Below are 26,100 nucleotides of genomic sequence, written 5' to 3'. Positions count from 1 at the left end.
CGCAGCCTGCACAGCCGATGTTCAGGCCAGTAGCCCACAGTCACTCCAAGCATTTCCTATCTCCTCTCTCTCACTCAGCAGCCAGGACACCAGATTCACGATTTTTAAAACCAGAAGAGAGCGACGCCGTCAGGAAATCGGCCCATCGGAGGCGGTGAAACGTGGAGGCCCCGGAACATAGGGTGTCAGACCCACTAATGATATGCCTCCTGTACTTCCACAGGAGGCAAGCGATTCATTTACGCCACTTTTGGGGTGCCGGTGCATCCCGATTTTGCGTCAATCCGGCGCCTACCCTGATTTCGGCATCAGAAGCTATTCTTCGCCCAATTGCATTTCGCGATTTTGTCGACGGCAAGCGGAGAATCCCACCCCTCATGTTTTTCATAGAATCCCTGCAATACAGAAAGAGTCCATTCAGCCCTTCAAGCCTGCACTGACTGTCTGAAAGAGTACCCTAACTTGGCTCACTCCCCATCCTATCCCTGTAACCCCATGTAACATTTGGACCCAAAGGGGCTATTTAACATGGTCAATCCATCTCACGTACACACATTATGTTATTATGTTCTTATATCGCTCATCCAGTTAAGTTTCTGCTTAATGGTTACCCGCAGGATGCTGATAGTGAGGGATTCAGTGATGGAAATGCCTTTGATTATCAGGAGAGATCGTTAGCTGCTCTCTTTCTGGAGACGGTCATTGCCTGGCATTTATGTTACTTGCCACTTATTAGCCCAATCCTGAATGTTATTCAGGTGCTAATTGCATGCTGAAATGGATTGTTTCATTGTCTGAGGAATTGTGAATGAAACTGAATACTGTGAAATCATGAGTGAAAATCTAACTTTTTGACTTTATGTTGGTGAGAATGTTATTCATGAAGCAACTGAAGATGCTGGGCAAAGAGCACATAGGAACACCTGCAGCAATAGCCTGGTGCTAAAATGATTGTCCTCCGATAACCACAATCATGTTCCCTTGTGCAAGGTTTAAGTCCACCGAAGAGATTCCCTCCCCAAATCCCATTGATTTTAATTTTAATCGGACTCCTCGATGCCACTCTCAGTCAAGTGGGCAGCACTGTATCATAGTGGTTAACACAGTTGCCTCACAGCTCCAGGGTCCCAGGTTTGATTTCCGGCTTGGGTCACTGTCTGTGAGGAGTCTGCACGTTCTCCCCGTGTCTGCGTGGATTTCCTTTGGGTGCTCCGGTTTCCTCCCACGGTCCAAAGATGTGCAGATTAGGTTGATTGGCCATGCTAAATTGCCCTTAGTGTCCAAAAAGGTTAAGTGGGGTTACAGGGATGGGGTGGAGGTGTGGACTTGGTAGGGTGAGCTTTCCAAGGGCCGGTGCTGACTCGATTGGCCGAATGGCCTCCTTCAGCACTGTAAATTCTATGAAGTGCTGCCTTGATGTTAAGAGCAGTCACTTTCGCCTCATGTCTTGAATCCAGCTCTTTTATCCAAACTTGGACCAAAGTCGATTGATGTCTGGAGGTGCTTGGTCCTGGCAGAACCCAACTGGGTGTCGGGTAGCGGGTTGTTGGTGAGTAAGTGAACCTTGACAGCACCGTTGACAATATCTTCCATCATTTTGTTGATGACTGAGAGCAGATTGACAGGTCATGAGTTGGCTGGAGTGAACTTATCCAGCTTTTAGATCTCAGTGATTTTCCACATTGTTGGGTTGATATTGGTGTTGGAGCTGCAATACAACCGCTTTGCCAGACGCACCATTAGTTCTGGAACACAAATCTTCAGCACTACAGCCAGGATGTTGTCAAGGCCCGTAACCTTTGATGTATCCAATGTGCTCAGCCAATTCTTAACATCACAAATATAATTGGCCGAAGGATATCAGAGCATAGGAACAGGGGCATGAAATCTAGCCCCTAAAACCTGTGCTGCCACTCAATTAGATCATGGAAGGTCTGTAGCCTAACTTCATATATCACCTTTATCCAAGATTCCTTAATAAGTCTTTAGCAAACAAAAAAACTATCAATTTCAGATTTAAAATTGATCATTTATCCAGCAGGTTTGTGGAAGCGAGTTCCAAATTCTGCCACCCTTTGTGTGAATGAGAGTTTCCTAATGTCACTAATGTCACTCCAGAAAGGTCTGACAATTAGACAATGCTCCCCCTCGTCCCAGATTTTCCAACCAGTGAAACAGCTTTATCTCTATCTACTCTATCTGTTGCCTTTAGTATCCCAATGACTTTGATCGAATCACACCGTGGCGTCCTAACGTTCACACAACTCGACCCTAGTTTATGTAATCTCACCATGAAAGTTAACCCTTGAGTTCGAGGTATTAATAATAATAATCTTTATTGTCACAAGTAGGCTAACACTAACACTGCAATAAAGCTACTGTGAAAAGCCCCTAGTCGCCACACTCTGGCGCGTGTTCGGGTACACAGAGGGAGAATCCAAAATGTCCAATTCACCTAACAGCACATCTTTCGGGACTTGCAGAAGGAAACCGAAGCACCCGGAGGAAACCCGCGCAGAGACAGGGAGACTCCGCTGACAGTGACCTAAGCCAGGAATCAAACCTGGGACTCTGGCGCTGTGAAGCGACAGTGATAAACCACCGTGCTACCGTGCTACCCATTATTCTGGTTAATCTGCATTGCCTCCAGAGCCAAATATATTCCTTGACATGCGATTCCAGAAGAGCTCATTGTATTCCAGGTGTGGTCCAAACAGGGTTCCGTCTTGATGTAGCAGAATTTCTACCTCTTGCATTCCAACGCTCTTGAAATCAAAGGCAGTATTCCATTTTCCTTTCTGATGATTTTCTGTACTTGTTCATGACATTTTAGTTCTCAATGTACCTGGACCCCCAAGCTTCTTTATGTCTCCACTGTTTCTAGTTTTTCACCAGATCTGTCCTTTTCCAAAGTGGCCTCACACTTACTTGCACTGAAATCTCTTTGCCAGTTTTGCTCATTAATTGATTAATATCCATTTGTAATTTTATGCTTCCATCTACTCTGCCCACAATACCTTTGTGTCATCAGCAAACTTGGGGATGTTGATTTTGATCCCATTATCCAAGTTGTTAGGAAATATGGTGAATAGTTAAAGAACAACCAAGAGTCATCTGGACTCGAAACGTTAGCTCTTTTCTCTCCTTACGGATGCTGCCAGACCTGCTAAGATTTACAGCATTTTCTCTTTTGGTTAAAGAACACAATTCTTTGGAGGGTTCCACTAGTCCCATCTGGCTAATTCGAATACCATTATCCCTGTTCTCTGTCTCCTGCTGAGGCAACAGCTGTTCACAATCTATATAAATGATTTGGAATGTGGGGTCCAAATATAATGGGTGGGATTCTTTTTTTCCCAATAAAGGGACAATTTAGTGTGGTCAATCCACCTACCCTGCACATGTTTGAGTTGTGTGGGTGAGGCCCACACAGACACGGGGGAATGTGCAAACTTCACACAGACAGCGACCCGGGGCCGAACCATTGCTCCATATAGTGACCTATGGGATCGAACCGTTGCTCCACATAGCCACTCTGTGAATGGGATTCTCTGCTCTTGCTGCTGTCAATGGGGTTTCTCTTTGAAGTCACCCCACGCTGCTGGGAAACTAATGGGCAGGGATGCACTGCTGGCAGTACCCCAGAATCCCATCGCCAGCAAGCGGGCAGAGAATGCTGGCCAATGTTGCCACGTTTGCTGATGACACAAGATTAGGTGAGGATGGGTGTTGTGAGGATGCAAGGAGGTTTCAAAGGAATTTTTACAGGCCAAGTGAGTGGGAAGGAACATGGTGGATAGAATACAATGCAAATAAGCGTGAACTTATCCACTTTGATAAAGAAAATAGAAAAGGATGTTATGACATTTCAAATACTCATCCAAGTACTTTTGACCAATGGGCATTCACGACACACACAGAGGTGACACTACCACAGGAGGGCATTACACCAACCCATATATAAAGGACACAGCACACATGATCTTCCTCGTTCCAGTGGAGACACTCAGTGAGTACACAGGGTTAATTTGAAACACATCATACCCACCACCTGGATTGTAGCAGACTGGTTTGTCAGTCTGAGTAGCTATAGCAGGATTAATAGGAGAGTCGAATCCAAGTAGGAGAATCGTTAACAGCTTAATAAATGTGTTTAAGCTATCTCAAAGTCTGAACCTTCCTTTGTCAGAGTGCACATCAAGGAAGCAGCTTATGCTACGTCAAGAGCATAACAAAACATGGTACCCAGGAGTGACCTGTTTAAATCCATATAGCAGACAGTGACAACCAGCAACAGCAGTCAGGCAAGATGATGTTCGAGATTCCAGTTCCACAGCAGCTCAGGTACCAAGGCAATCTCAGTGAAAACTGGCGTGCGTTCAGGCAGAGATTAGAGATCTACCTGGTAGTGTCCGACCTAGATGGTGTGGTGGGTTCAGCTGATATCTTCCAGACCATCAAATACTCAAAGGAGCTAAACAAGAGCGACTTCCAGGCAGTCCTGGACAAATTCCAAGAATTCTGCGAGGAACATACAAGACAAAACGGAAAAGAGGTGCCAAAACTCACCATGAGGCAGGCTTGCAGCAACGAACGGCAGTTTTGATTTCCAGCCATCTTGGAATTGCGCGAAGAACACACAGAACGGGAAGGTCTGTTTGCGCATGCGCGAGAAGCCGCGCATGCGCAATTGCAAAAAAGGACCCAAGTAAAGGAACAGCGAGATGCGCAATCGCTTCCTACGACCTACGTCACACGTGTCATGATGTCAGAGGCCCCGGACCACTCCCACTTAAAGGGGAAATGTCCCAAATCACGGGGAAAAAAAAGCTTTAAAGCCGTAAAACCAGATTCTTTCACCTGGAACGACAGCACAATGCCTGAAATTCAAACCGTAGCTGAAAGTAACCTCCGCAGAGCCCTGCAACAAGCAGTTAGCACCGCCCAAAGAGATGCTATAGTCCTTGAAGACTATGACTCAGACCTTGAATTCTTCTTTGGACTTCGCGAGCCCAATGCCAGCTCCGACACAAAACGTGATGATATGGTCTTGGAAGACAACGACTCAGATAAAGATTTCACCTTGGGAGGTGGCTACACCAGTACCAAATCTGAACCGCAACTAGAGGTGTTGTACATTGAAGACCCCGACGACGAGTTCTTCGGATTGGGGAATCCTCAGCCCAGTATATATGACATCCCAACTCGTGAGTGCAGGATTATGCTGCGGCCTGACGCCAAGAGACAGCGGTACAAGCCCATAGAGATGGCCTGCTGCCACACAGAGAGTGGTCCATGCACCACGACGGGTCCATACGCCACGACGGGTCCCAGCCTCCACACAGAAAGCGATGAAAGACTCCACAGCGAGCTCGTGGACAGCCTCCACGATAGAAGCAACGCAAGACTCCAGAGCGCAGTCCTTGCATGAACAAGAAGTGAGGACAGTCTCTACAGCGAGACCAATGCACAATTCCACACAGGGAACGCTGCAAGACTCCACAGAGGGAGTGACACAAGCATCCACAGCGAGCTTGTGGGCAGACTCCACGATTGAAGGAATGCAAGACTCCAGAGCGCAGTCCTTGCATGAACAAGACAATGAGGTTCTAGCAACCTCCTCTGAGCAACCAGCAGCAGACAATGCAAGTCTGCCACGCTCAAGTAAACAACAGAAAGACTATGACAGTCTGCCATGCTCAAGTACACAGCAAGAAGACTATGACAGTCCACCACGCTCCAGTGGACAAGAAGAAGACTCTGACAGTCTACCCAGCTCAAGTGACGGACAAGAAGACACTGAGGCTCTACCCACTGTGTGTGCGACAAGTGATGATGGCATCCCACTTTCCATACAAGATGTGCAATGTGACAGACCTCAGCTAATGTGTACAGAGGCACTCGACAATCACAGTGAGACTAGTGGTGACTCCGGTGACACCACGTTACTTCAAACCTCATTCGCTCGAGCCTCTCCACAAGCAAATGCATTCCTGAACGTTTTGACTCCGGATGTGGAGCATCAAGGAACCTCAGAAGCTGCAAATGAACCTGAAATGACTCCGGACGGGGAACGGCAAGAAACAAAAGCTGATTCAGGTGAACCAGAAAGGGCTCCAGATGGGGAGCATCGACAAGCCTAAACTGACTCAGGTGAAACAGACCAGACTCCAGATGGGGAGAATCGACAAGCCAAAGCTGATTCAAGTAAGCCGGACATGACTCCAGACGGGGAGCGCCGCAAACTCAGTGACAGCATGCTCAAGAAAACGGCAGATGCCACAAAGCACACTGACACGAGTAACGGTGTGAAGGACTCGTGTTATCCACAGAGTGTAGTCCTTGAGCGCAGCAAACACGACAACAAAACCAACCAACACAACAACATCAAAGACAATAACGAGAAGCATACCAAAGATAACAACGTCGACAACAAGCACGACAAAAACAACACCAATGGAATTACGACTGGTACGACATGGTACAACTCTGCAAATGAAGGACACTGTTACTGCTCAGCTCAGTACAATGACACACCATGGCAGGATGACACAGATTGCATACATTGCTACCACAAGCATCGAAAGAAAGAAAGAGTCCACATCAGACAACAAAGTGATTTGACCACTTCTTGGTTCCTTACGCACAGCGACACTGACGGCGTTTACAAAGCAATGCCACCATCAACATCACCACCTCACCAACCAAACAAGAAAGACCCTCGACCATAATAATTAATGAATTTTGGACTCATGCATATGATTTGGACTCATTGTTTAATGATCACTGTTATCATAACTTGTACATAGCATCACTTATCTACCTGTTTTTGTTCAATTTTCTTTAACACTGTACAGAAAATATGTAACATGGAAAAAGGGGGGATGTGGTGATATGCATCACTGTAAATACACAAGGGGTTAATGTAAATACACATAGACTAGATAGACACTAGAGGGAGCACCAGAGACATGACACACAGGCATTCAACCAATAGGTCAGTAAGATAGGCCACGACCAATGGGCATTCACGACACACACAGAGGTGACACTAACACAGGGGGGCATTACACCAACCCATATATAAAGGACACAGCACACATGATCTTCCTCTTTCCAGTGGAGACACTCAGTGAGTACACAGGGTTGATTTGAAACACATCACACCCACCACGTGGATTGTAGCAGACTGGTTCGTCAGTCTGAGTGGCTACAGCAGGATTAACAGGAGAGTCGAATCCAAGTAGGAGAATCATTAACAGTTTAATAAATGTGTTAAAGCTATCTCCAAGTCTGAACCTTCCTTTGTCAGAGTGCACATCAAGGAAGCAGCTTATGCTACGTCAAGAGCATAACAAAACAGTTAGTTGAAAACTTTCAAGCTATTCAGCCGCTCTATCATTACTTATAAACCTTAGTAGTTCCCCAACACCAGCTGGAAGGCTAATTGTTCTATACTTCAGTGGTTTTCCTCTCCCACTTTTCTTAAATATGGTCCAATCTTTCAGAACTGAGATGAGGAGAAATTCAACTCCCTCAAACTTCCCCAAACCTTACCATGACTGTCCTGCCTTCCCTCAGAGCACCATCTAGAGAGCCAGTTGTGCTGACAAACCTTGCTCTGCACACTCACCCCCGACCACATCAGGAGCCCCTAGACCCCAGACCTCTACCGGAAATATTAGGGAGACAGTGCTGAACTGCCCTCCCCTAATCTACAAACTTATCCTTTCAGCACAAAGGAATCCTCGGTGCTAAAGCCTTGCCCTGCATTTGATTGTTGGCAGCTGCCTCTTTGATGCTGGTGTTCCTAATGTTCAGGCACACTATTCTGGCATCAAGGTTTGCTGGACATGCAGTGCACTAATCTTCCTCTGAGGCAGGGTTTTGCAAAGTGTGGGTCGCGCCCCGCAGGTGGTCGCAGGCAGGTGTCGGGAAGGTTGCGGAGCAATCGGTCACGGTGTTCCCGCAGTGGTCCCAATCATGGGAGAAGCGCCCAACAGCCGTTCCAGGTTTTTACATTGAGAATGGCAGCCAATACCACCTTTAAATTGAAATAAATGTGGCAGTGTGCAGCGTTCTGGGTGGAAGTGGCAGCAGAGAGCCATGCCCATACACATGCGTCCTCCATGTAGGTGCCTTCGACGCCAAATCACGGAGTTTTAAGATTCTAGCTGCTGGCAAGAAGACTGTGAAGATGGATCATTTTATTAAATGTATGTGATGGGCAAAGACTCAAATAGGCAGAGTACCTACTGGATTGGATGACAACAGAATCTGCCGGAGAGAGCTGCTAAGGAGAGTCCATGGCAGCTCAGAGCAGTGCTAGTGTTAGCTCTGCACAGAGCTCCAAAGGCCTCCAATTAACAGCTTACAAAGAAGAAACTTAATTGTCAATAGTGCCATTGCAAGTAAAGATGCAAAGCCCATGTGTGTTACATGCAGGGAAGTACTGGCAAATGAGAGAAGAAGTTTCAGATTTTGAAAGAGAAGTGGTGGGTGTAAAATTCCTTTTGAAGTTGAGACCCCAGAATCACTTATTAATTTACTGCTGACTCCAAATGAAAAGACTATGCTGGTGTAAGTGACCTGTGATCCCACTTTAAAAAACACGACAGTAGTCCATGAGGCTGTCGGCATTCTTGAGTAGCATTACCGAGGAGTATCCAGTGCTGAGTAAAACATGCATTTTGTTGCTATTGCCCTTCATGACAACCTTCGTGTGTGCGGTTGGATTTTCCGTTTTATACAGGTGAAGATGGCACAAAGGAACTGGCTGAGTCTGTACCTGATATGCGCATTGCCTTCTCCTCCTATGAACCTGATTCAAGTGAGGACTGAGCAGGATCCCCTTTCGCATTAAAGGTAAGCATGCGATGCGAAGGTCGGCCATTGTGGGTCGCGAAGGTCGGCCAATGTGGGTTGCAAAGCTCGGCCCGTTCACAAAAGTGGGTCCCAGGGAAAAAAAGTTTGAAAAACACTGCTCTGAGTAATGGCATGTGGGCTCTCGAGGAGGCACTGCAGAGTTGAGCAGCATGAGTTACTCTCACAACTAACAAGGCTTATTTCTCAATTGAAATAGCCTTCATCTGAGAAGCTAGAGGCTGCTCACAGTCAAATAGAGTGAAATCAAATTTCAGGATCAAAGTCATAGCAGGGCCCTGCTCTGGAAATGTTTAGTCGGACAGACAGGCTGCAGCTATAGTTGCCACCTGTTATGGGTCTCCACAATATTCAAAGATGGCTGGGCGCAAGGCCCCTGACCCAGGGGTCCCCCCTCCCCCCCTCCCCCTCCCCCCTCCCCCTCCCCCTTCCCCCCCTCTCCCCCGAGCATTGGGGCAGCAGCTCCATTGCCCTTCAGCTGCATGCCAGAAAGTTGAAATGGGTACTCACCCTCCTCACATCCCCTCAGTAAGCATTGCCACAACTTCACGTTTTTGAAAAGGAGTACTAAACAACTCCCATGTGACTTCTCGCAGAGGATTCAGGTAATTAGCAGGAGGCTGCTTCAATCTTTAATGAGATTGAAATGAATGCAAATGAGGGTTACTGATATTTGTGCCATTTTTGGGCATGATTAGAACTCGCTATCGGGAGCGGGCCGGGTGAATCGCAAAATGGTTTGTGCCTGCCGCGAATCTCGATTAATAATAATCAATATTGTCACAGTAGGCTTACATTAACACTGCAATGAAGTTACTGTGAAACGCCCCTAGTCGCCATGCTCCGGCGCCTGTTCGGGTACACTGAGGGAGAATTCAGAACGTCCAAATTACCTAACAGCACATCTTTCGGGACGTGTGGGATGAAACCGGAGCACCCGGAAATCAGACATGGGGGAGAACGTGCAGACTCCACACAGACAGTGACCCAAGTTGGGAATCGAACTTGGGACCCTGGCACTGTGAAGCAACTGTGCTAACCACTGAGCTACCATGCTGCCCCGCTGTCCTCTCCCGCTATTCACCCAGCGTATCCGTATCCAGGACAGGCGCATCACGGTCGCTGAATCGCACCGATAATGTTTTTTAAAATTGATTTGTGTTCACACAAACTCACCAAATAGGAATCCAATATCCTTCCTGTTGGGAACAGAACCATTCTGCAAGCAGATTCTCAACTAGATTAAGCCATAATAAAGTTAATGAAATACTGTTTTTTATAAAAAATAACATATGAAAACGAACGTGTATAAAACCACAATTCAACCACAGTTGGAACACTATGCAGAGTTTTGAGCTCTGGAATATAGGAAGAATGTTGAGGCTAGCATGCTGCAAATCCACAGAAAGACTAGAAAGATTTGAGCCGTTGATGTTGGAACAAAGGAGATTGTTTAATGAGTCTGTTTAAAATTATGACGGGATTGGACAGAGTAAAGAGAAACAGACAGTGTCCACTGATTGAAGGCTCTAAGCAAGGTTACACAGAGATAAAATTGAATGTAAGATGCTTTAACCCTCACTAGACCTACGGGGAGGGACTCATAAGGCTTGTGGAATATGAGCTCCCACGCCGAGGGGTGGGGGCCCATCAGCGGGGCAATTGATTCCGGACATAAAAGCCAGCCCATTTAGGAGCTTGGGCAGAGAAGTCCCAGCTGGGACCTGGATTTTGACCTGTAAATAGTTTTCTTTAACAATAAATCGTTTTCGTTATACTCTTGGACCTGACTCCTCTGTGACCAATAAATAAGACATCCAGCGCAGAGAGTCGGGGAAACATTTTAGTGCAGTGAGTTGTCAGGCTGTGAAATGCCCCACCAGAGTTAGTGATAGACACAGAGAGTATGTCAATGTTTGAGATTAGGTTAGGTATGTAGATGAAGAAAAGGGGGATATAGGGAGATAGCAACAGGGGTGGGCATGTACAAGGCTTGTTGTGGAGGAGAAACACCAACATGGAGCCAATGGGCCAGAAACATGTTGCTGGAATGTAATTTCACCATAACATACTAACCACATATGAACATGACCTGTGTCGTCATGGAGCCATAGAGGTCCGCAGCACAGAAAAGGCCCTTCAACCCATCGCATCCGGGTCAGTTGTGTGTGTCACATTAGTTTAGTGAAGATTTGATGTACTGATCTGATTTACCCAGAAAGCACTGCAGGAAGTACAGGCCCACAATGTCACTCATTTGTTTCGTCATAAAACAGAGTAATTTGAACCAATGTTGGGGGTGATGGGCAAACATGACCCATGCAGAAAAGCGAAAAGACTACCAGAGCTTTGGATGAACTCTAGTTTATATAGGTTTGAGGACGGACGTCCTGCCAAGGTAGCCAGTGGGGTAATTAAATATGGAGATGCCGTTGGCAAGCCACGAGGTCTGAATCAACAATGGACTGATGACAAAAGCAGGTGATGGCAAAGGGGTGCAATTAAGCATTATGTAGAATTATGTAATGGGTGTGAATGGGCGGGGCCGGGGGGGGGGGGGGCTGGGGGGGCGGAGGGGGGGGCCGGAGGTGGCCCGAGGGGGGGGGTGGCCGGAGTGAGCCCGAGGGGGGGGGCCAGAGTGACCACCGGCAAGCCTGGATCCATCCGCCATGTTTGTGCGGGGCGGCCTGAGGGAGGGCGGACACCGCGCATGCGCTGGTTGGCACCGGCCCAACTGCGCATGCGCGGGATCCGAGTCTTTTACGCGGCGCCCCTAGCACATGGCGCCCCGGGCGACTGCCCGAGTTGCCGGTACCTTGAGCCGGCCCTGGAACCAGGCAACGTGCTTCAATGACTACCGTCCGGTGGCCCTGACTGCAGTCGTAATGAAATGCTTTGAGAGGTTGATCATGAAGCGCCTCATCTCCTCCATACTCCCAAGACACCTTGATCCACTGCAATTCGCATACCGTCGCAAGCAGTCCACAGCAGACGCCATTTCCCTGGCCCTACACTCATCCCTAGAGCATCTCGACAACAAGCACTCCTACATCAGACTCCTTCAACACCATAATCCCAGCCAAGCTCATATCAAAGCTCCAACACCTAGAACTTGGCTCCCCATTCTGCAACTGGATCCTCGATTTTCTGACCAACAGACCACAATCAGTAAGAATGAACAACAACACCTCCTCCACAATAGTCCTCAATACTGGGGCCCCGCAAGGCTGCATACTTAGTCCCCTACTTTACTCCCTGTACACACACGACTGCATGGAAAAATTTGGTTCCAACTCCATCTACAAGTTTGCTGACGATACGACCATAGTGGGCCGGATCTCAAATAACGACAAGTCAGAATACAGGAGGGAGATAGAGAACTTAGTGGAGTGGTATAGCGACAAAAATCTCTCCCTTAATGCCAGCAAAACTAAAGAGCTGGTCATCGACTTCAGGAAGCAAAGTACTATACACACCCCTGTCAGCATCAACGGGGCCGAAGTGGAGGTGGTTAGCAGTTGCAAATTCCTAGAAGCGCACATCTCCAAAAATCTGTCCAGGTCCACCCACGTCGATGCTACCACCAAGAAAGCACAATAGAACCGATACTTCCTCAGGAAACTAAGGAAATTCAGCATGTCCATATTAACCCTTACCAACTTTTACAGATGCACCATAGAAAGCATCCTATCTGGCTGCATCACAGCCTGGTATGGCAACTGCTCGGTCCAGGACCGCAAGAAAGTTCAGAGAGTCGTTAACACCACCCAGTCCATCACACTAACCTACCTCCCATCCATTGACTCCATTTACACCTTCCGCTGCCGGGGGAAAGTGGGCAGAATAATCAAAGACCAATCCCACCCGGCTTACTCACTCTTCCAACTTCTTCCATTGGGCAGAAGATACAGAAGTCTGAGAACATGCACAAACAGACTCAAAAACAGCTTCTTCCCCGCTGTTACCAGACTCCTAAATGACCCTCTTATGGACTGACCTCATTAACACTACACCCTGTATGCTTCATCCGATGCCAGTGCTTATGTAGTTGCATTGTATACCTTGTGTTGCCCTATTATGTATTTTCTTTTATTCCCTTTTCTTCCCATGTACTTAATGATATGTTGAGCTGCTCGCAGAAAAATACTTTTCACTGTACCTCGGTACACGTGACAATAAACAAATCCAATCCAATCCTCTCTCTCCAACTGCTCATTGACCTCAATATGGTTGCAGTCAGTGTATTCCAGTTACATTGATCAGATTATGGCTGGGAATTCCTCTCTCAACCAGGATCCCATTATCTATGTGATTATGTCCAATGACTTGTCTCCACCCAGTTGTGCACCGAGGCACATATCTGGACACTTTGCTAATGGGTGAGGAGATGACCCTCATGTAGCTTCGCAGGCAGGGTGTCTCCATTTCAATAGTTTTGGAATAGAGAAAGTATTGTGATACAAATAAGAACAGAGGACTTTGGAGCAGGAGTTGGCCATTCAGCCCATTGAGCCTGCTCTGCCATTCAATAAAATCATGCCTGCTCTGGTTGTGGTCTCGACTCCATTTTGTCGTCTGCCCCCTCATAGTCCTCAACTCCATTGTTCATCGAAAATCTGTCCAACCCAGCCTTGAATAAATTCAATGACCCAGCCTGCACTGCTCTCCGGGGAAGTGAATTCCACAGACTAACGACCCTCTGAGGAAAACGATTTCTCTTCATCTCTGTCTTAAATAGTAGACCTCTTATTCTTAAACTATGCCTCGTGGTCCTAGTCTCTCCCACAAGTGCAGCCATCTTTGACTATGACCCCAAATGACTGGAATGTGACTTTAGTCTTTTTTTAAATCAATGAAGGTTTTCCAGTCAATAAATTCAAGAATCAGTTCCTGATATAAACATAGTTTCACAACAGGATGATGATGTGAAGAGACATAAAACAGGATGAGAAGTCCAACGATGGATATGTATTGACAGAACAGTGCACAGTTTTACTTGGAGCTGATGGACTTGGTCATCGCCCTTGTCCCCTCTGATATGGTGTGCTTGGCCAGTTCCGTGATCAGCAGTAGGTGCACGCGGTCTGGATCTCCTAGGAGCTGATGGCGTATCGCAAGTTGTAATGGGCCAGGTGGGAAGTCTCACCCGCGATGAGCTCGAAGAAGTCGTTGACGGACGTGCTCATGATGTCCATGGCCTTGGAGGAGATGTATTTTATTTAAAATAAATTTAGAGTACCCAATTCATTTTTCCCGATTAAGGGGCAATTTAGCTTGGTCAATCCATCTACCCTGCACATCTTTTTGGGTTGTGGGGGTGCAAACATGCAAACACGGGGAGAATGTGCAAACTCCACACAGACAATGACCCAGAGCCGGGATTGAAACTGGGACCTCAGCGCTGTGAGGAGAAGCAGTGCTAAACACTGTGTGACCGTGCTGCCCTTCATCACTTTGTAGATGTAGATGGAGTAACTCTCCTTCCTGGATCACTTCCTAGTCTTGCTGCCCCCAGCTGCTGCTCTCTTCAGAGCTTTCTTCCTGCCTTTCTTGGGAACTGTCGGCTTCTTTTTATCACCCGTCCTCAGAGATGCTCTGACTATAATTGAATAGGCAAGAGTAGAGAAGGCAGTCCCAAGGTGGAGGAGGATCATGTGATCAAGTATGTCAAGGGCTGCAGAGAGGTCAGGGAGGTCAGCAGAGATAATCCAGCAGAGTCACAGAGGAATACTTGTGACCCTGGTTAGTTCTGCTCCAGTTATGTGGAGGCTGTGGAAAACATTTTGGAGGAATTTGCTCAGGAACTGCAGGGAGAGGTGGGCACGGCTCCAAGAGACAACGTGACCTACAAGAGCTGGAAAGGAGCTGGAGGTTTAATTTGGGACAGGATGATGGGGAAGGATACCATGAGTATGTGTTTTGAGGAGGAGATAACAATAGCAGTGTTGAAATCTTATCAGCAGCTAAAAGAATGACAGCCACAAATCTTGCAACAGTCAGTAAGTTTTCAGAACAATGAGGATAAGAGCAAGTAACAAACCAGTTGGGTGTCAGAAGAGTAAAACTTTGCTGGATCTTTCATGGATATCAATGAGGTGCCGTGTATCACCTTGAGGACATTTTGTGGATGTGGGTGCATAATTGTGACATTTGTGAATTTATTATTTCACATTTTAAGTGGCAATGATGAATGCTGCAGATATCACAAACTATCCTGGATCAGGAAGAGGAATCAAATTCACATCACAAACAATGAATAAATCCATGTTCATGGATTGAATATCAATAGGGAGAGTCATTTGTTACGAGTTGTGTAAGTAAATGTGCTTAACCTGTGATTACAGTCATTCACAGCACATCTTGAATCTGTTTACAAAATTGTGCAGTTCTACTCTTCAATACTGTTTTCTCATATTCAGGAATAAAGAAACCTAACTTGACATTGTCGTTGGTGCTTTCCCATGGGCACCTCTGGGACTTACACTTGGGCCACAGCCAGGAGGTCAAGTGGCCCAATATACATCAATGGAAATGGGGTGAGTTTCCTGTAGAGACCCCGATGATATCAACTTAAACAAATGAGGCTAATTATCGGCAGCCTTAGGCCACCTGGCTGGGTGTCGACCATCATTAGTTATGGACTCAAAATCCTCAATAATCCATTTCTGCCTTTATGACTCCCCATTGGAACTAAGATACAAATGACACACAATAGGAGTGAAATTCCTCTTCAGTAGAAAGGTAAAATGGTTAAAACACTGTTGAAAAGTAAATCAGATGGACTATAAAATGGCTGCCTCTCATCATCATCGGCTTTGTGTCATGTCTCTCAAAGATATATATTTTTAAATTCAGTCATGGGGGTGGTCATCATTAGCCGGGCCAGCATTAATTGCCCATTCCCAATTGCCCGTGAACCAAGTGGCTTGCTGGGCCATTTTAGATGGTATTTCAGAGTTAACATTCCTATGGACCTGGAATCACATGTACGCCAGATTGGGTAAGGATGGCAGATTTCCTTCCTAAAGGATACTAGTGAACCAGATTTTTTTTTATGACAAAGGGGTGGTCATCATTAGCTTTTTAATTCCAGAGTTTCTACGGAATTCAAATTCCAGATTTTTTAAAGGATGTCAAATTCCACCATCTGCCATGATGCAATTCAAACCCAGGTCCCCAGAACATTATTCTGTCTCTGGATTACCAGTCCAGTGACAATATCACTACGCTACCGCCTTTATGTGCATAAAGTGTCTGCAGCCAAAATACAGAATCATTTTACCCCCCCTCCCCTCTTAATTTAAATTTGAAAAGTGTTTGTTGGATACAGTGACAGGAGGACGATGTGGTTTGAGTTAGAGGCGTGTCCATGGCTGGACAGAGTCGATAAGGAGATACTATTCCCATTGACAGAAGGATTGAGAATCAAATGACACTCATTTAAGATGATTGTCAAAAGAAAGAAAAGCAAAATGAGAATTTTTTTTATGCAGCAAAAGTATTTAGGGTCTGGAATGTGCTGCCTGAGAATATGGCAGAGGCAGGGTCAACCAAGGCATTCAAAAGAGAATGGGATAACTATCTGAAAAATGTGCAGAACTGCAGGGAAAAGGCAGGGTTGTGGGACCAGGTGAGTTGTTGGATACTATGGGCTGAATGGCCTCCTTCCGTGCTGTAACCAATCTATGACTTTCCATCTGCTGCTAGTGTTACTCCAGGATCGCTTCGCACAACTTGATTGATATTTTAGCCAATGCAAATATTTCTCCACACTCTCGGTGAACATATTCCAAATTATTTTGATGGAATTCCACTCAGTGGATTGGTGAGGAAAGCATAATGTTCACCTAACCAGCCACAAAAGCCCCTGCCGAAGGCAATCATGGAACTTAAAATCTGGTATTCAGATTGGCTGCCAGACGCTCATTCCTTGAGATTGGTTTATCTTTTAGAGCAGGAAGGAGGGGCAGCAATTTCTGATAGCTGGTAATATATTAGGGGTGGCACAGGGGTTTGCATTTCTGCCTCACGGCGCTAGGGACCCATGTTCGATTCCGACCTCGGATGACTGTGTGTAGTTTGCACATTTTGACCATATCTGCGTGGGTTTCCTCCAGGTGCTCTGGTTTCCTCCCACAGTCCAAAAACGTGCAGGTTAGGTGGATTGGCCATGCTAAATTGCCCCTCTGTGTACAAAGATTAATTGGGGCTACATGGTTGCAGAGGAGCGGGCCTGGGTAAGATGCTCTGTCAGAGGGTCAGTGCAGAATCAATGGGCTGAATGGCCTCTTTCCGCACTGTCGGGATTCTCTGATTCTATGTTTCCGACATGATGAAGGAAGATTGTTTTGGATGACATAACGTTTGTAATCATTGAGCAGAAAAATGAAAAGAAAAATAACATAAGAGAAAAGGTACGTGGAGTTTGTCTCACAGGAAAGGCAAAGGCTCCTTAGTAACTGAAACATTTGCAGTGTTGACAATTTATCTCTTCATGGATCAGTTGATGGAGGAAAGGTTAACGCTGTTAGGTTAGCTTTTGCACTAACAATAGCTGCATTGAGATTCTCAGAGAGGATGAATGTGGCTACTTGGTGCAGGTGCACTTGCGGTGTGACCACAGAAAAAAGTCAGCAACTGACATCCTCTGCTTCCCAATTGAAGTCGTAAAAGGCTTGTTGGTGATTGAGTAGCTGATTGGCTGTGTCTCAGCCCACATGGTGGTTCTATGTGCCAGCCTGGGAAAGCAATCATCGTCTTTTAAATGTCAATAAGCAAAGCCCATTGTGAGCATGAACTCTTACAGCGCTGACAAGTTAAAGATGCTAACCTCACAGAACCCCTATTATTAATGTCCCCTTTTTAAAAATTGAACATTAATGTGCAGCTGACATTCCTTCCTAATGCTGCTTTAATTAGCTTGTGCATTGCGGTGCAATTAGTTGTAAAGATTAAAAGGAGAGCTGAACCAGGATCAAATACATATCTTGAAGCAGATTGACTTTATCTGATGGTATGCATGGAATCAGTTACCAATATCGTTACATGTGTGTGTGTGTGTGTGTGTGGGCAAATGCCCACCAAAAGGACTTGTGGTCATAAATAGGTAACATAAGTTCTTCCTTTCCTTAACTGCTTGAAGATGCAATTATTTTAATATTAGTGCAGCACTTAAAATTCAGTAAATGCTGCCCTTTATGGTGAAATAAATATCTTCAGCTTTTTGGACAGTCTTTAGAAGTGGATATTGCTTCCTGTGAGTTGGTCTCAATTTTCCAGCTTTACCTTCAGTCCCACATTTGAGCAAAAGAGACTCTTAAACCTGAAAGTTAACATTAGGGGCGAAATTCTCCGACCCCACACAGGGTCGGAGAATCGGCCGGTGGCGGCGTTATTCCCGCTCCCGCCAGGTTTTTAAATCTCCGAGCGGCCAAAAACCGGCGTTGTGCAAATCCCGCCGGCAGCCTCTGAAAACAGCTGCCGCCGGCGGGATGTCATTGATTTTTTACTTTCAACAAATCTCCGGGCCGGATGGGCCGAAGTCCCGACGACGTGGCCACGGGTCACGTCGGCGAAAAATGCAGCAGCTTTAAAACGGCGTCAACCATCGATGATGGTTGACACCGTTCAGTGACCTAGGGCGAGTGCGGGGGGGAGGAGGAGGAGAAAGTCCCAGCGTTTGTGTGGGGGGCGTTTGGGGGGGTGGGGGGGAGAGAGAGAGTGTCCCGGCGTTTGGGGGGGGTTGCGGCGTTGAGGGGGGGTTGCGGCGTTGAGGGGGGTTGCGGCGTTGAGGGGGGGTTGCGGCATTGAGGGGGGGGTTGCGGCGTTGAGGGGGCGGGTTGCGGCGTTGAGGGGGGTTGCGGCGTTGAGGGGGGGTTGCGGCGTTGAGGGGGGGTTGCGGCGTTGAGGAGGGGGTTGCGGCATTGAGGGGGGGTTGCGGCGTTGAGGGGGGGTTGCGGCGTTGAGGGGGGGTTGCGGCGTTGAGGGGGGTTTGCGGCGTTGAGGGGGGGTTGCGGCGTTGAGGGGGGGTTGCGGTGTTGAGGGGGGGTTGCGGCGTTGAGGGGGGGGTTGCGGCGTTGAGGGGGGGTTGCGGCGTTGAGGGGGGGTTGCGGCATTGAGGGGGGATTGCGGTGTTGAGGGGGGGTTGCGGCGATGAGAGGGGGGGTTGCGGCGATGAGAGGGGGGTTGCGGCGTTGGAGGGGGTAGGGGTGGTGGGGCTGGGGTAGGGGTGGTGGGGAGGGGGGTAGGGTGGTGGGGAGGGGGTAGGGGTGGTGGGGAGGGGGTTTGGGGTGGTGGGGAGAGGGGTAGGGTTGTGGGGAGGGGGTAGGGGTGGTGCGGGGGGTAGGGGTGGTGAGGGGGGTAGGGGTGGTGAGGGGGGTTAGGGGCGTTGGAGGGGGTAGGGGTGGTGGGGGGGTTTGGGGTAGGGGGCAGCGGCGTGCAGAGAGGGGGGGCGACGGATGCCCGGGGCCAACGCACCATCGCCCCCCCCCCCTCTGCACGCCGCTGCCCCCTACCCCAACCCCCCCACCACCCCTACCCCCTCAAACGCTCCTACCCCCTCACCACCCCACCTCCCTCCAACGCCCCTACCCCCCTCACCACCCCTACCCCCCTCCAAACGCCCCACCCCCCCTCCAATGCCCCTACCCCCTCACCACCCCTACCCCCCCTCACCACCCCTACCCCCCTCCAACGCCGCCCCCCCATCTCTCTCAACGCCGGTACCCCCCCTCTCAACGCCGCAACCCCCCCTCAACGCCGCAACCCCCCCTCAATGCCGCAACCCCCCCTCAACGCCGCAACCCCCCCATCGCCGCAACCCCCCCTCATCGCCGCAACCCCCCCTCAATGCCGCAAACCCCCCTCAACGCCGCAACCCCCCCCTCGCAATGCCGCAACCCCCCCTTGCAACAGCGCAACCCCCCCTCAACCCCCCCCCTCAACCCCCCCATCGCCGCAACCCCCCACCCTCTCAACGCCGCAACCCCCCCTCAACACCGCAACCCCCCTCATCGCCGCAACCCCCCCTCAACGCCGCAACCTCCCTTCAACGCCGCAACCCCCCCTCGCAATGCCGCAACCCCCCCTTGCAACAGCGCAACCCCCCCCTCAACCCCCCCCATCGCCGCAACCCCCCACCCTTTCAACGCCGCAACCCCCCCTCAACACCTCAACCCCCCCTCATCGCCGCAACCCCCCTCAACGCCGCAACCCCCCCTCAACGCCGCAACCCCCCTCAACGCCGCAACCCCCCCTCAACGCCACAACCCCCCCTCGCAACGCCGCAACCCCCCCTCGCAACGCCGCAACCCCCCCCCCTGAACCCCCCCCCCATCGCCGCAACCCCCCACCCTCTCAACGCCGAGTCCCCCCCCCTCTCCTCTCAACGTCGGGTCCCCCCTCCTCTCAACGCCGGTCCCCCCCCCCCTCTCTCTCAACGCCGGGTCCCCCCACCCTCTCCTCTCAACGCCGGGTCCCCCCCACTCTTCTCACAACGCCGGGTGCCCTCCCCTCTCCTCTCAACGCCGGGTCCCCCCCCTCTCCTCTCAACGCCGGGACCCCCCCTCTCCTCTCAACGCCGGGTCCCCCCCCCCTCTCCTCTCAACGCCGGGTCCCCCCCCTCTCCTCTCAACGCCGGGTCCCCCCCCCCTCTCCTCTCAATGCCGGGTCCCCCCCCCTCTCCTCTCAATCCCGGGACCCCCCCCCCCCTCTCCTCTCAACGCCGGGTCCCCCCCCTCTTCTCTCAATGCCGGGTCCCCCCCCTCTCCTCTCAACGCCGGGTCCCCCCCTCTCCTCTCAACGCCGGGTCCCCCTTCTCCTCTCCTCTCCTCTCAATGCCGGGTCCCCCCCTCTCCTCTCAACGCCGGGTCCCCCCTCTCCTCTCCTCTCCTCTGAACGCTGGGTCCCCCCCCCCTCTCCTCTCAACGCGCCACTTCCACAGCGGGTGAAACTAACGGTATCGCGTCAGTCCGCTGCTGGCCCTTTCGGGAACGGAGATTACCGGCTTAAAAGACGGCCCCGACGCCGGAGCCAGCCGCACCGCTTTTGGCCGCCGGAAATGGGCGTCATGCAGGTCTTCGGAGAATTTCGCCCTAGGTACCAATTGACATCTGGAACACTCTTTCCCCCAAAGAACTATTGAGGCTGGGGGTCAATTAAAACTTTTGAAACATTCAAATTTTTTTTGTGGTAGATATTAAGAGGTGTGATTCTCCGTTCCCTCAGCCACGTATTTCTCGGGCGCATTCACTGGCGCCATGATTCTCTTTTCCAGCCAATGATATTTCCCATTGAAGCCACCCCATGCTGCTGGGAAATCGGGGGCGGGTATGCACTGCCAGCGGGAAAAGCAAATCCCAAAAGCCGGAGAAGGCTGGTAAATGGATATTGGATACAGGTCAGCCATGATCTAATTAAGGGAAAACTGGAGGAACAGATGGAAAGGAAAGGAATAGGCGATTACGCCGATGCGGTTAGATCGATCAAAGCACAGGTAAGGAACAATAATCCTCCAATGCTCCACGCAGCTAAAAGTGAGATTGTTATTCAACAAATGTCCCAACAATCAACCATCATGACACAAGAGCAAATGGACAGGATATCCGAGAACATCCACCTCGGGGAATGAAAAGCGAAACCTCTCCGATGTTGCACTTGCAACAGAGGATTGGGGAGGTATGAGAAGTTATATTTCTCAAATGATGTCCCTTCTGAGCCCTCAGACATTCTGAAGCAGCAAAGGAAATTAAAGCTTAGAGAGCACTAGCCAAGGAAGAGGCTAAGGCTACTATTCAGACCAGCTTGAGCCCCTGCTAAGTATGCACCAGTCTGAAGAATACAACTGGAGACATGTGTCTGAGGAATCTAGTCCATAGATTAAATCGCTAATGAAATTTCCTATCTCTTGCCCATTATGCTTCACATGACTCAGAGTTTCAAACAGTTAAGTGAGCCTCAGGGCACTAGATGGTAAGCTACACGGATGATGGTGTAACACTGAGATTACGTCTCTGTGAGGTTGTGCCTGTGATTTGCTACATGAGCCCGTTAAGTCTACAGTTATCATGCACTCGGAGGGGGTGAGCCTGTCAGCTGAGTCTCTAGAGCCTGCAGGCAAAGGGGAAATAGGTATAGAGGAATCTGCAGCTATATTCCAAGAACTCCAAAAAATTTATTTTCTGAGCTAATTTGGGTCATTGCCTGGGTTGCAGTGTGTGACCTAAGTTGCTCTCAAGTATTGTTTCTGAGTCAACTGAAGGTTGAAAGACTTGAGTCAGTGTATTCTGTTTTGGGGGCAATGTGGTAGGATGTACAATATCTCCATTACAACCTGACTAACCTGGCCAATGGCTCTCTTGGTTTTATCTCTTCCTCCGGAGAATGAAGGTATCGGGGAACACCCATGAGAAAATAAATTGTGCACTTCTACAAATTAGGAGGGGGCATGTCTGTGTTTGTGTGTGAGTGTGTAGACTGGGGGGAGGCATAGAACTTTGCAGCACAGAAAGAGGCCCTTTAGCCTGTCGTATCTGTACCGGCCATCAAACACCTGGGCGGCACGGTGGCACAGTGGTTAGCACTGCTGCCTCACAGCTCCAGGGACCCGGGTTCAATTCCGGCCTCGGGTGACTGTCTGTGGGGAGTCTGCACTTTCTCCCGTATCTGCGTGGGATTCCTCCGGGTGCTCCAGTTTCCTCCCACAGTCCAAAGATGTGCAGGTTTGGTGGATTGGCCGTGCTAAATTGCCCCTCAGTGTCCAAAAGGTTAGGTCACTTTATGAGGATAGGATGGAGATGTGGGGTTCTCTTTCCAAGGGCTAGTGCAGACACGATGGGCCAAATGGCCTCCTTCCGCACTGTAAATTCTACGATTCTATTCTAATCCCATTTTCCAGCGCCTGGTCCGTAGCCTTGTAAGCTACGGTATTTCAAGTGCTCACCTAAATGTTTCTTAAGTGTTGTGAGGATTTCCACCTCTATCACCCTTTCAAACAATGAGTTCCAGATTGCGACTACCCTCAGGGTGAAAAGGCTTTTCCTCAAAACCCCTCTAAACCTCATGCCCCTGACCTTAAATCTATGCCCCCTGGTTATTGACCTCTCTACTAAGGGGAAAAGCTTCTTCCTATTTACTTGTCTGTATCCCTCATAATTTTGTACACCTCATCGTGACAGAAGATAAAGCAGCTGTTGCCAGCATTATTCCTGCAAAGAAAATGAGCTATTTCCGAGTTCATGGAGTGTTTGTAAATTCATCCCCACCTTTTTCTGTCGTGCTGAATGTCAACGAGGCAGGAATGATGTAACACATGACATCGCCACGTCATTACCATCTCATTTGCATGCACCTGCACCTTTTAGGTCGGCTTCAACTCTCCACTGGAAAACAGAAAGACATTGGGAGGAGGCCTGAAGCAGCAAGAGACCGACATAGAGATCCCAACGCACAGTGAGAAAGAGCCACATTCAGGGGAAAGATCGGTTGCAAGACAGCAGCCAAGAGAGCAACAAAATAAAAACAAAATTGATAGATCAGAGAAACTTTGAAGAATAATTCCAAAAATAAACACGTGTGTTTATAATTATTGCACACAATTCAATGTTAACTTTCACTTTTAACAAAATGTTCTTTTTGAAATATGTTCATACCTATAAATGAATGAAGGGAACACAGGAAGAGGAAAGATCTCTCCCACACAGATGATTGTGATAATTCCTCCCTTCCATCAACTGTTAAAGCTAGAATTTGAACAAGCTGAAATACTGAAATTTCTATCTGATCCAGAATTGAATAAAGCCTCTGGGATGGGCAACTAATGTTATATCTGAAACTCTTTGGGCCTGAACCAATCACAGATCCTTACCCACTCCCTAATAATAAAAGAATTTTACATTAATAGCTTAATGATAATTCCTTTGTTTCCACAGGTTATTCACACAAGCTGCTCATGGAAACAAGAATGAAAATCGCTTATTGTCACAAGTAGGCTTCAAGTGAAAAGCCCCTAGGTCCACATTCCGGCGCCTGTTCGGGGAGGCTGGTACGGGACTGCCACCATATTGCAAACAACAACCCCACAAGGTGTTATTCTAAAGAAATATCAATAAAAGTCTGTCCTTTCTTAATTAACATTTTGTCCTGATTCAGGCTGGAACTGAGATGTCCTTCAGCCAGAGTAGGCTGAGGGGCTGGAACATTTTTAGAACTCATCGAGCACACATGACTGACGCATGGAATGCCCATTATAAATATCAAGAGTACAGATTGACTATCCTTTATTTGTAAATCCGAAAAGCAAACACACCCAAAAACCACACTCTGTTGAACCTCATCAGTTTAGCACAGTTGGCTGGATGGCTGGTTTGTGATGTGGAGTGACGCCAACATGGCAGGTTCAATTCCTGTACTGTCTGAGGGTATTCATGAAGGCCTTGTTATATTACCTTTTGTGGTAACGTCGTTATTCTTTGCCGTTTGATCCAGAATGATCCGTTGAGTTGATGATGAAGAAACCACCAATCTTTATATTAAAGCAAAACGAATTTATTGAATTACGATTAATTAGCGTTCAAACACTCTACTGAGCTATATCTATTAAGAACGTAAGGTTGTATCTGATTAACAAGAAAACATGTATAATAATGTAATATTTACTAATGATGTCCTTGTGCTAACTCTCTCTCCAATCTAAACTACACCTCGTGCTGGTTGCTACTAATCTTCCTCTACCCAGCAGTCCCTGAGTCCTGATATTTATACTGGGAATTAATGGTGCCCTCTAGTGTTTAAATTATACCGAGATGTAATAATTAACCCTTCACTGGCATACTTATACACATATCATTACAGGCCCTACCTTCTCAATCTTGCCCCTCACCTGAAATGTGGTGATCCTCAGGTTAAATCACCACCAGTCATCTCTCTCGCAAAGTGGTGAGCGGACTGTGATGACATTTTTTAAATTGACTTTAGATACCAGCTTCGGCTATTGTAATGTAAGTAGCCTGGTCCCAATGCAGTATCCCTAACCCAAAATGATCGGAAATCCAGAACACGATTGGCCCCAGGGATTTTGGATAATGGATACTCAACCTCTATTACAACTGTATAGAGGTACCTGAGGGTTGAACAGACTGTATGGAGACAAGAATTTTATTGCGTTTTCTGTAATGTTTAGTTATGTATTTTTACAAATTTTATGAGTAAAATATTCTTTTGGAAAAAAGACAATCCATATTAACCAGATCAGACAAGAGAGAGAAACCCCTTTGTCCACTGTACCTACTTGCATGGACTCTGATTTTATGTACAGGTGAATAAACTTACATTAACATAGAACACCTCGTGGCCTCAGGTCATCCCAAAGGCTTTGCAACCAATTAATTATTCAACCATTTTTAGCTGCTTCATCAATGACCTTCCTGGTGATATCTGCTGATGATTGCATAATTTTCAGCACCATTCGCGACTCCTCAGATACTGAAACAGCCCTTGTTCAAATGCAGGAAGACTGGGACAACAATCAGGCTTGGGCTGAGAAGTAATATTACGCCACACAAATGGCAGGCAATGAACATCTCCAATAAGAGATAATCTAACCGTCGCCCCTTGACATTCAATGACATTATCATCGCTGAATCCCCCTCTATCAAGGGGAGGAAGTGGCCAGAGTGGTATTGTCGCTGGACTAGTATTCCAGAGACCTAGAATAATGATCTGGGGACCTGGGTTCGAATCTCACCAATTAAAAGTCTAATGATGACCATGAAATGATTGTCATGAAAACCATCTGGTTTAGTTAAGAAAATCTCCCATCCTTACCTGGTCTGGCCTACATGTGACCCCAGACCTGCAGCAATGTGGTTGACTCGTTATTGCCCTCTGAAATGGCCTAGCAAGCCACTCAGTTGTATTCAACCCCAACGAAATCACAAATAAGGAACAAAACTGGATGAACCACTCAGCATCAAACCAGGCACCGGAAACGACAAACCTCCAAAATCCTCCTTACTGACATCTGGGGCTTGTGCCAAAGGAGGGAGAGCTGTCTCACAGACTAGTTAAGCAAAAGCCTGACATAGTCATACACACGGAATCATACTCCCCGTGTGTGCGTGGGTTTCCTCCGGGTGCTCCGGTTTCCTCCCACGGTCCAAAGATGTACAGATTAGGTTGATTGGCCATGCTAAATTGCCCTTAGTGTCCAAAAAGGTTAAG

At 48.1% G+C, this 26,100-nt stretch overlaps 1 long non-coding RNA gene across 1 annotated transcript in view; it reads left to right on the top strand.

The window, feature by feature from the left end:
- LOC119974612 overlaps nucleotides 1–25,172 on the top strand; it is a 44,032-nt gene extending 18,860 nt beyond the window's left edge. The window contains exon 3 of the long non-coding RNA XR_005462534.1: nucleotides 23,811–25,172. This is a non-coding gene — a long non-coding RNA (uncharacterized LOC119974612). The remainder of the gene's footprint in view (nucleotides 1–23,810) is intronic.
- The last annotated feature ends 928 nt before the right edge of the window (nucleotides 25,173–26,100 follow it).

This window comes from Scyliorhinus canicula, chromosome 12 (assembly GCF_902713615.1).
Source record: "Scyliorhinus canicula chromosome 12, sScyCan1.1, whole genome shotgun sequence".
NCBI lineage: Eukaryota > Metazoa > Chordata > Chondrichthyes > Carcharhiniformes > Scyliorhinidae > Scyliorhinus > Scyliorhinus canicula.
This window is presented reverse-complemented; position numbering and strand designations above follow the sequence as displayed.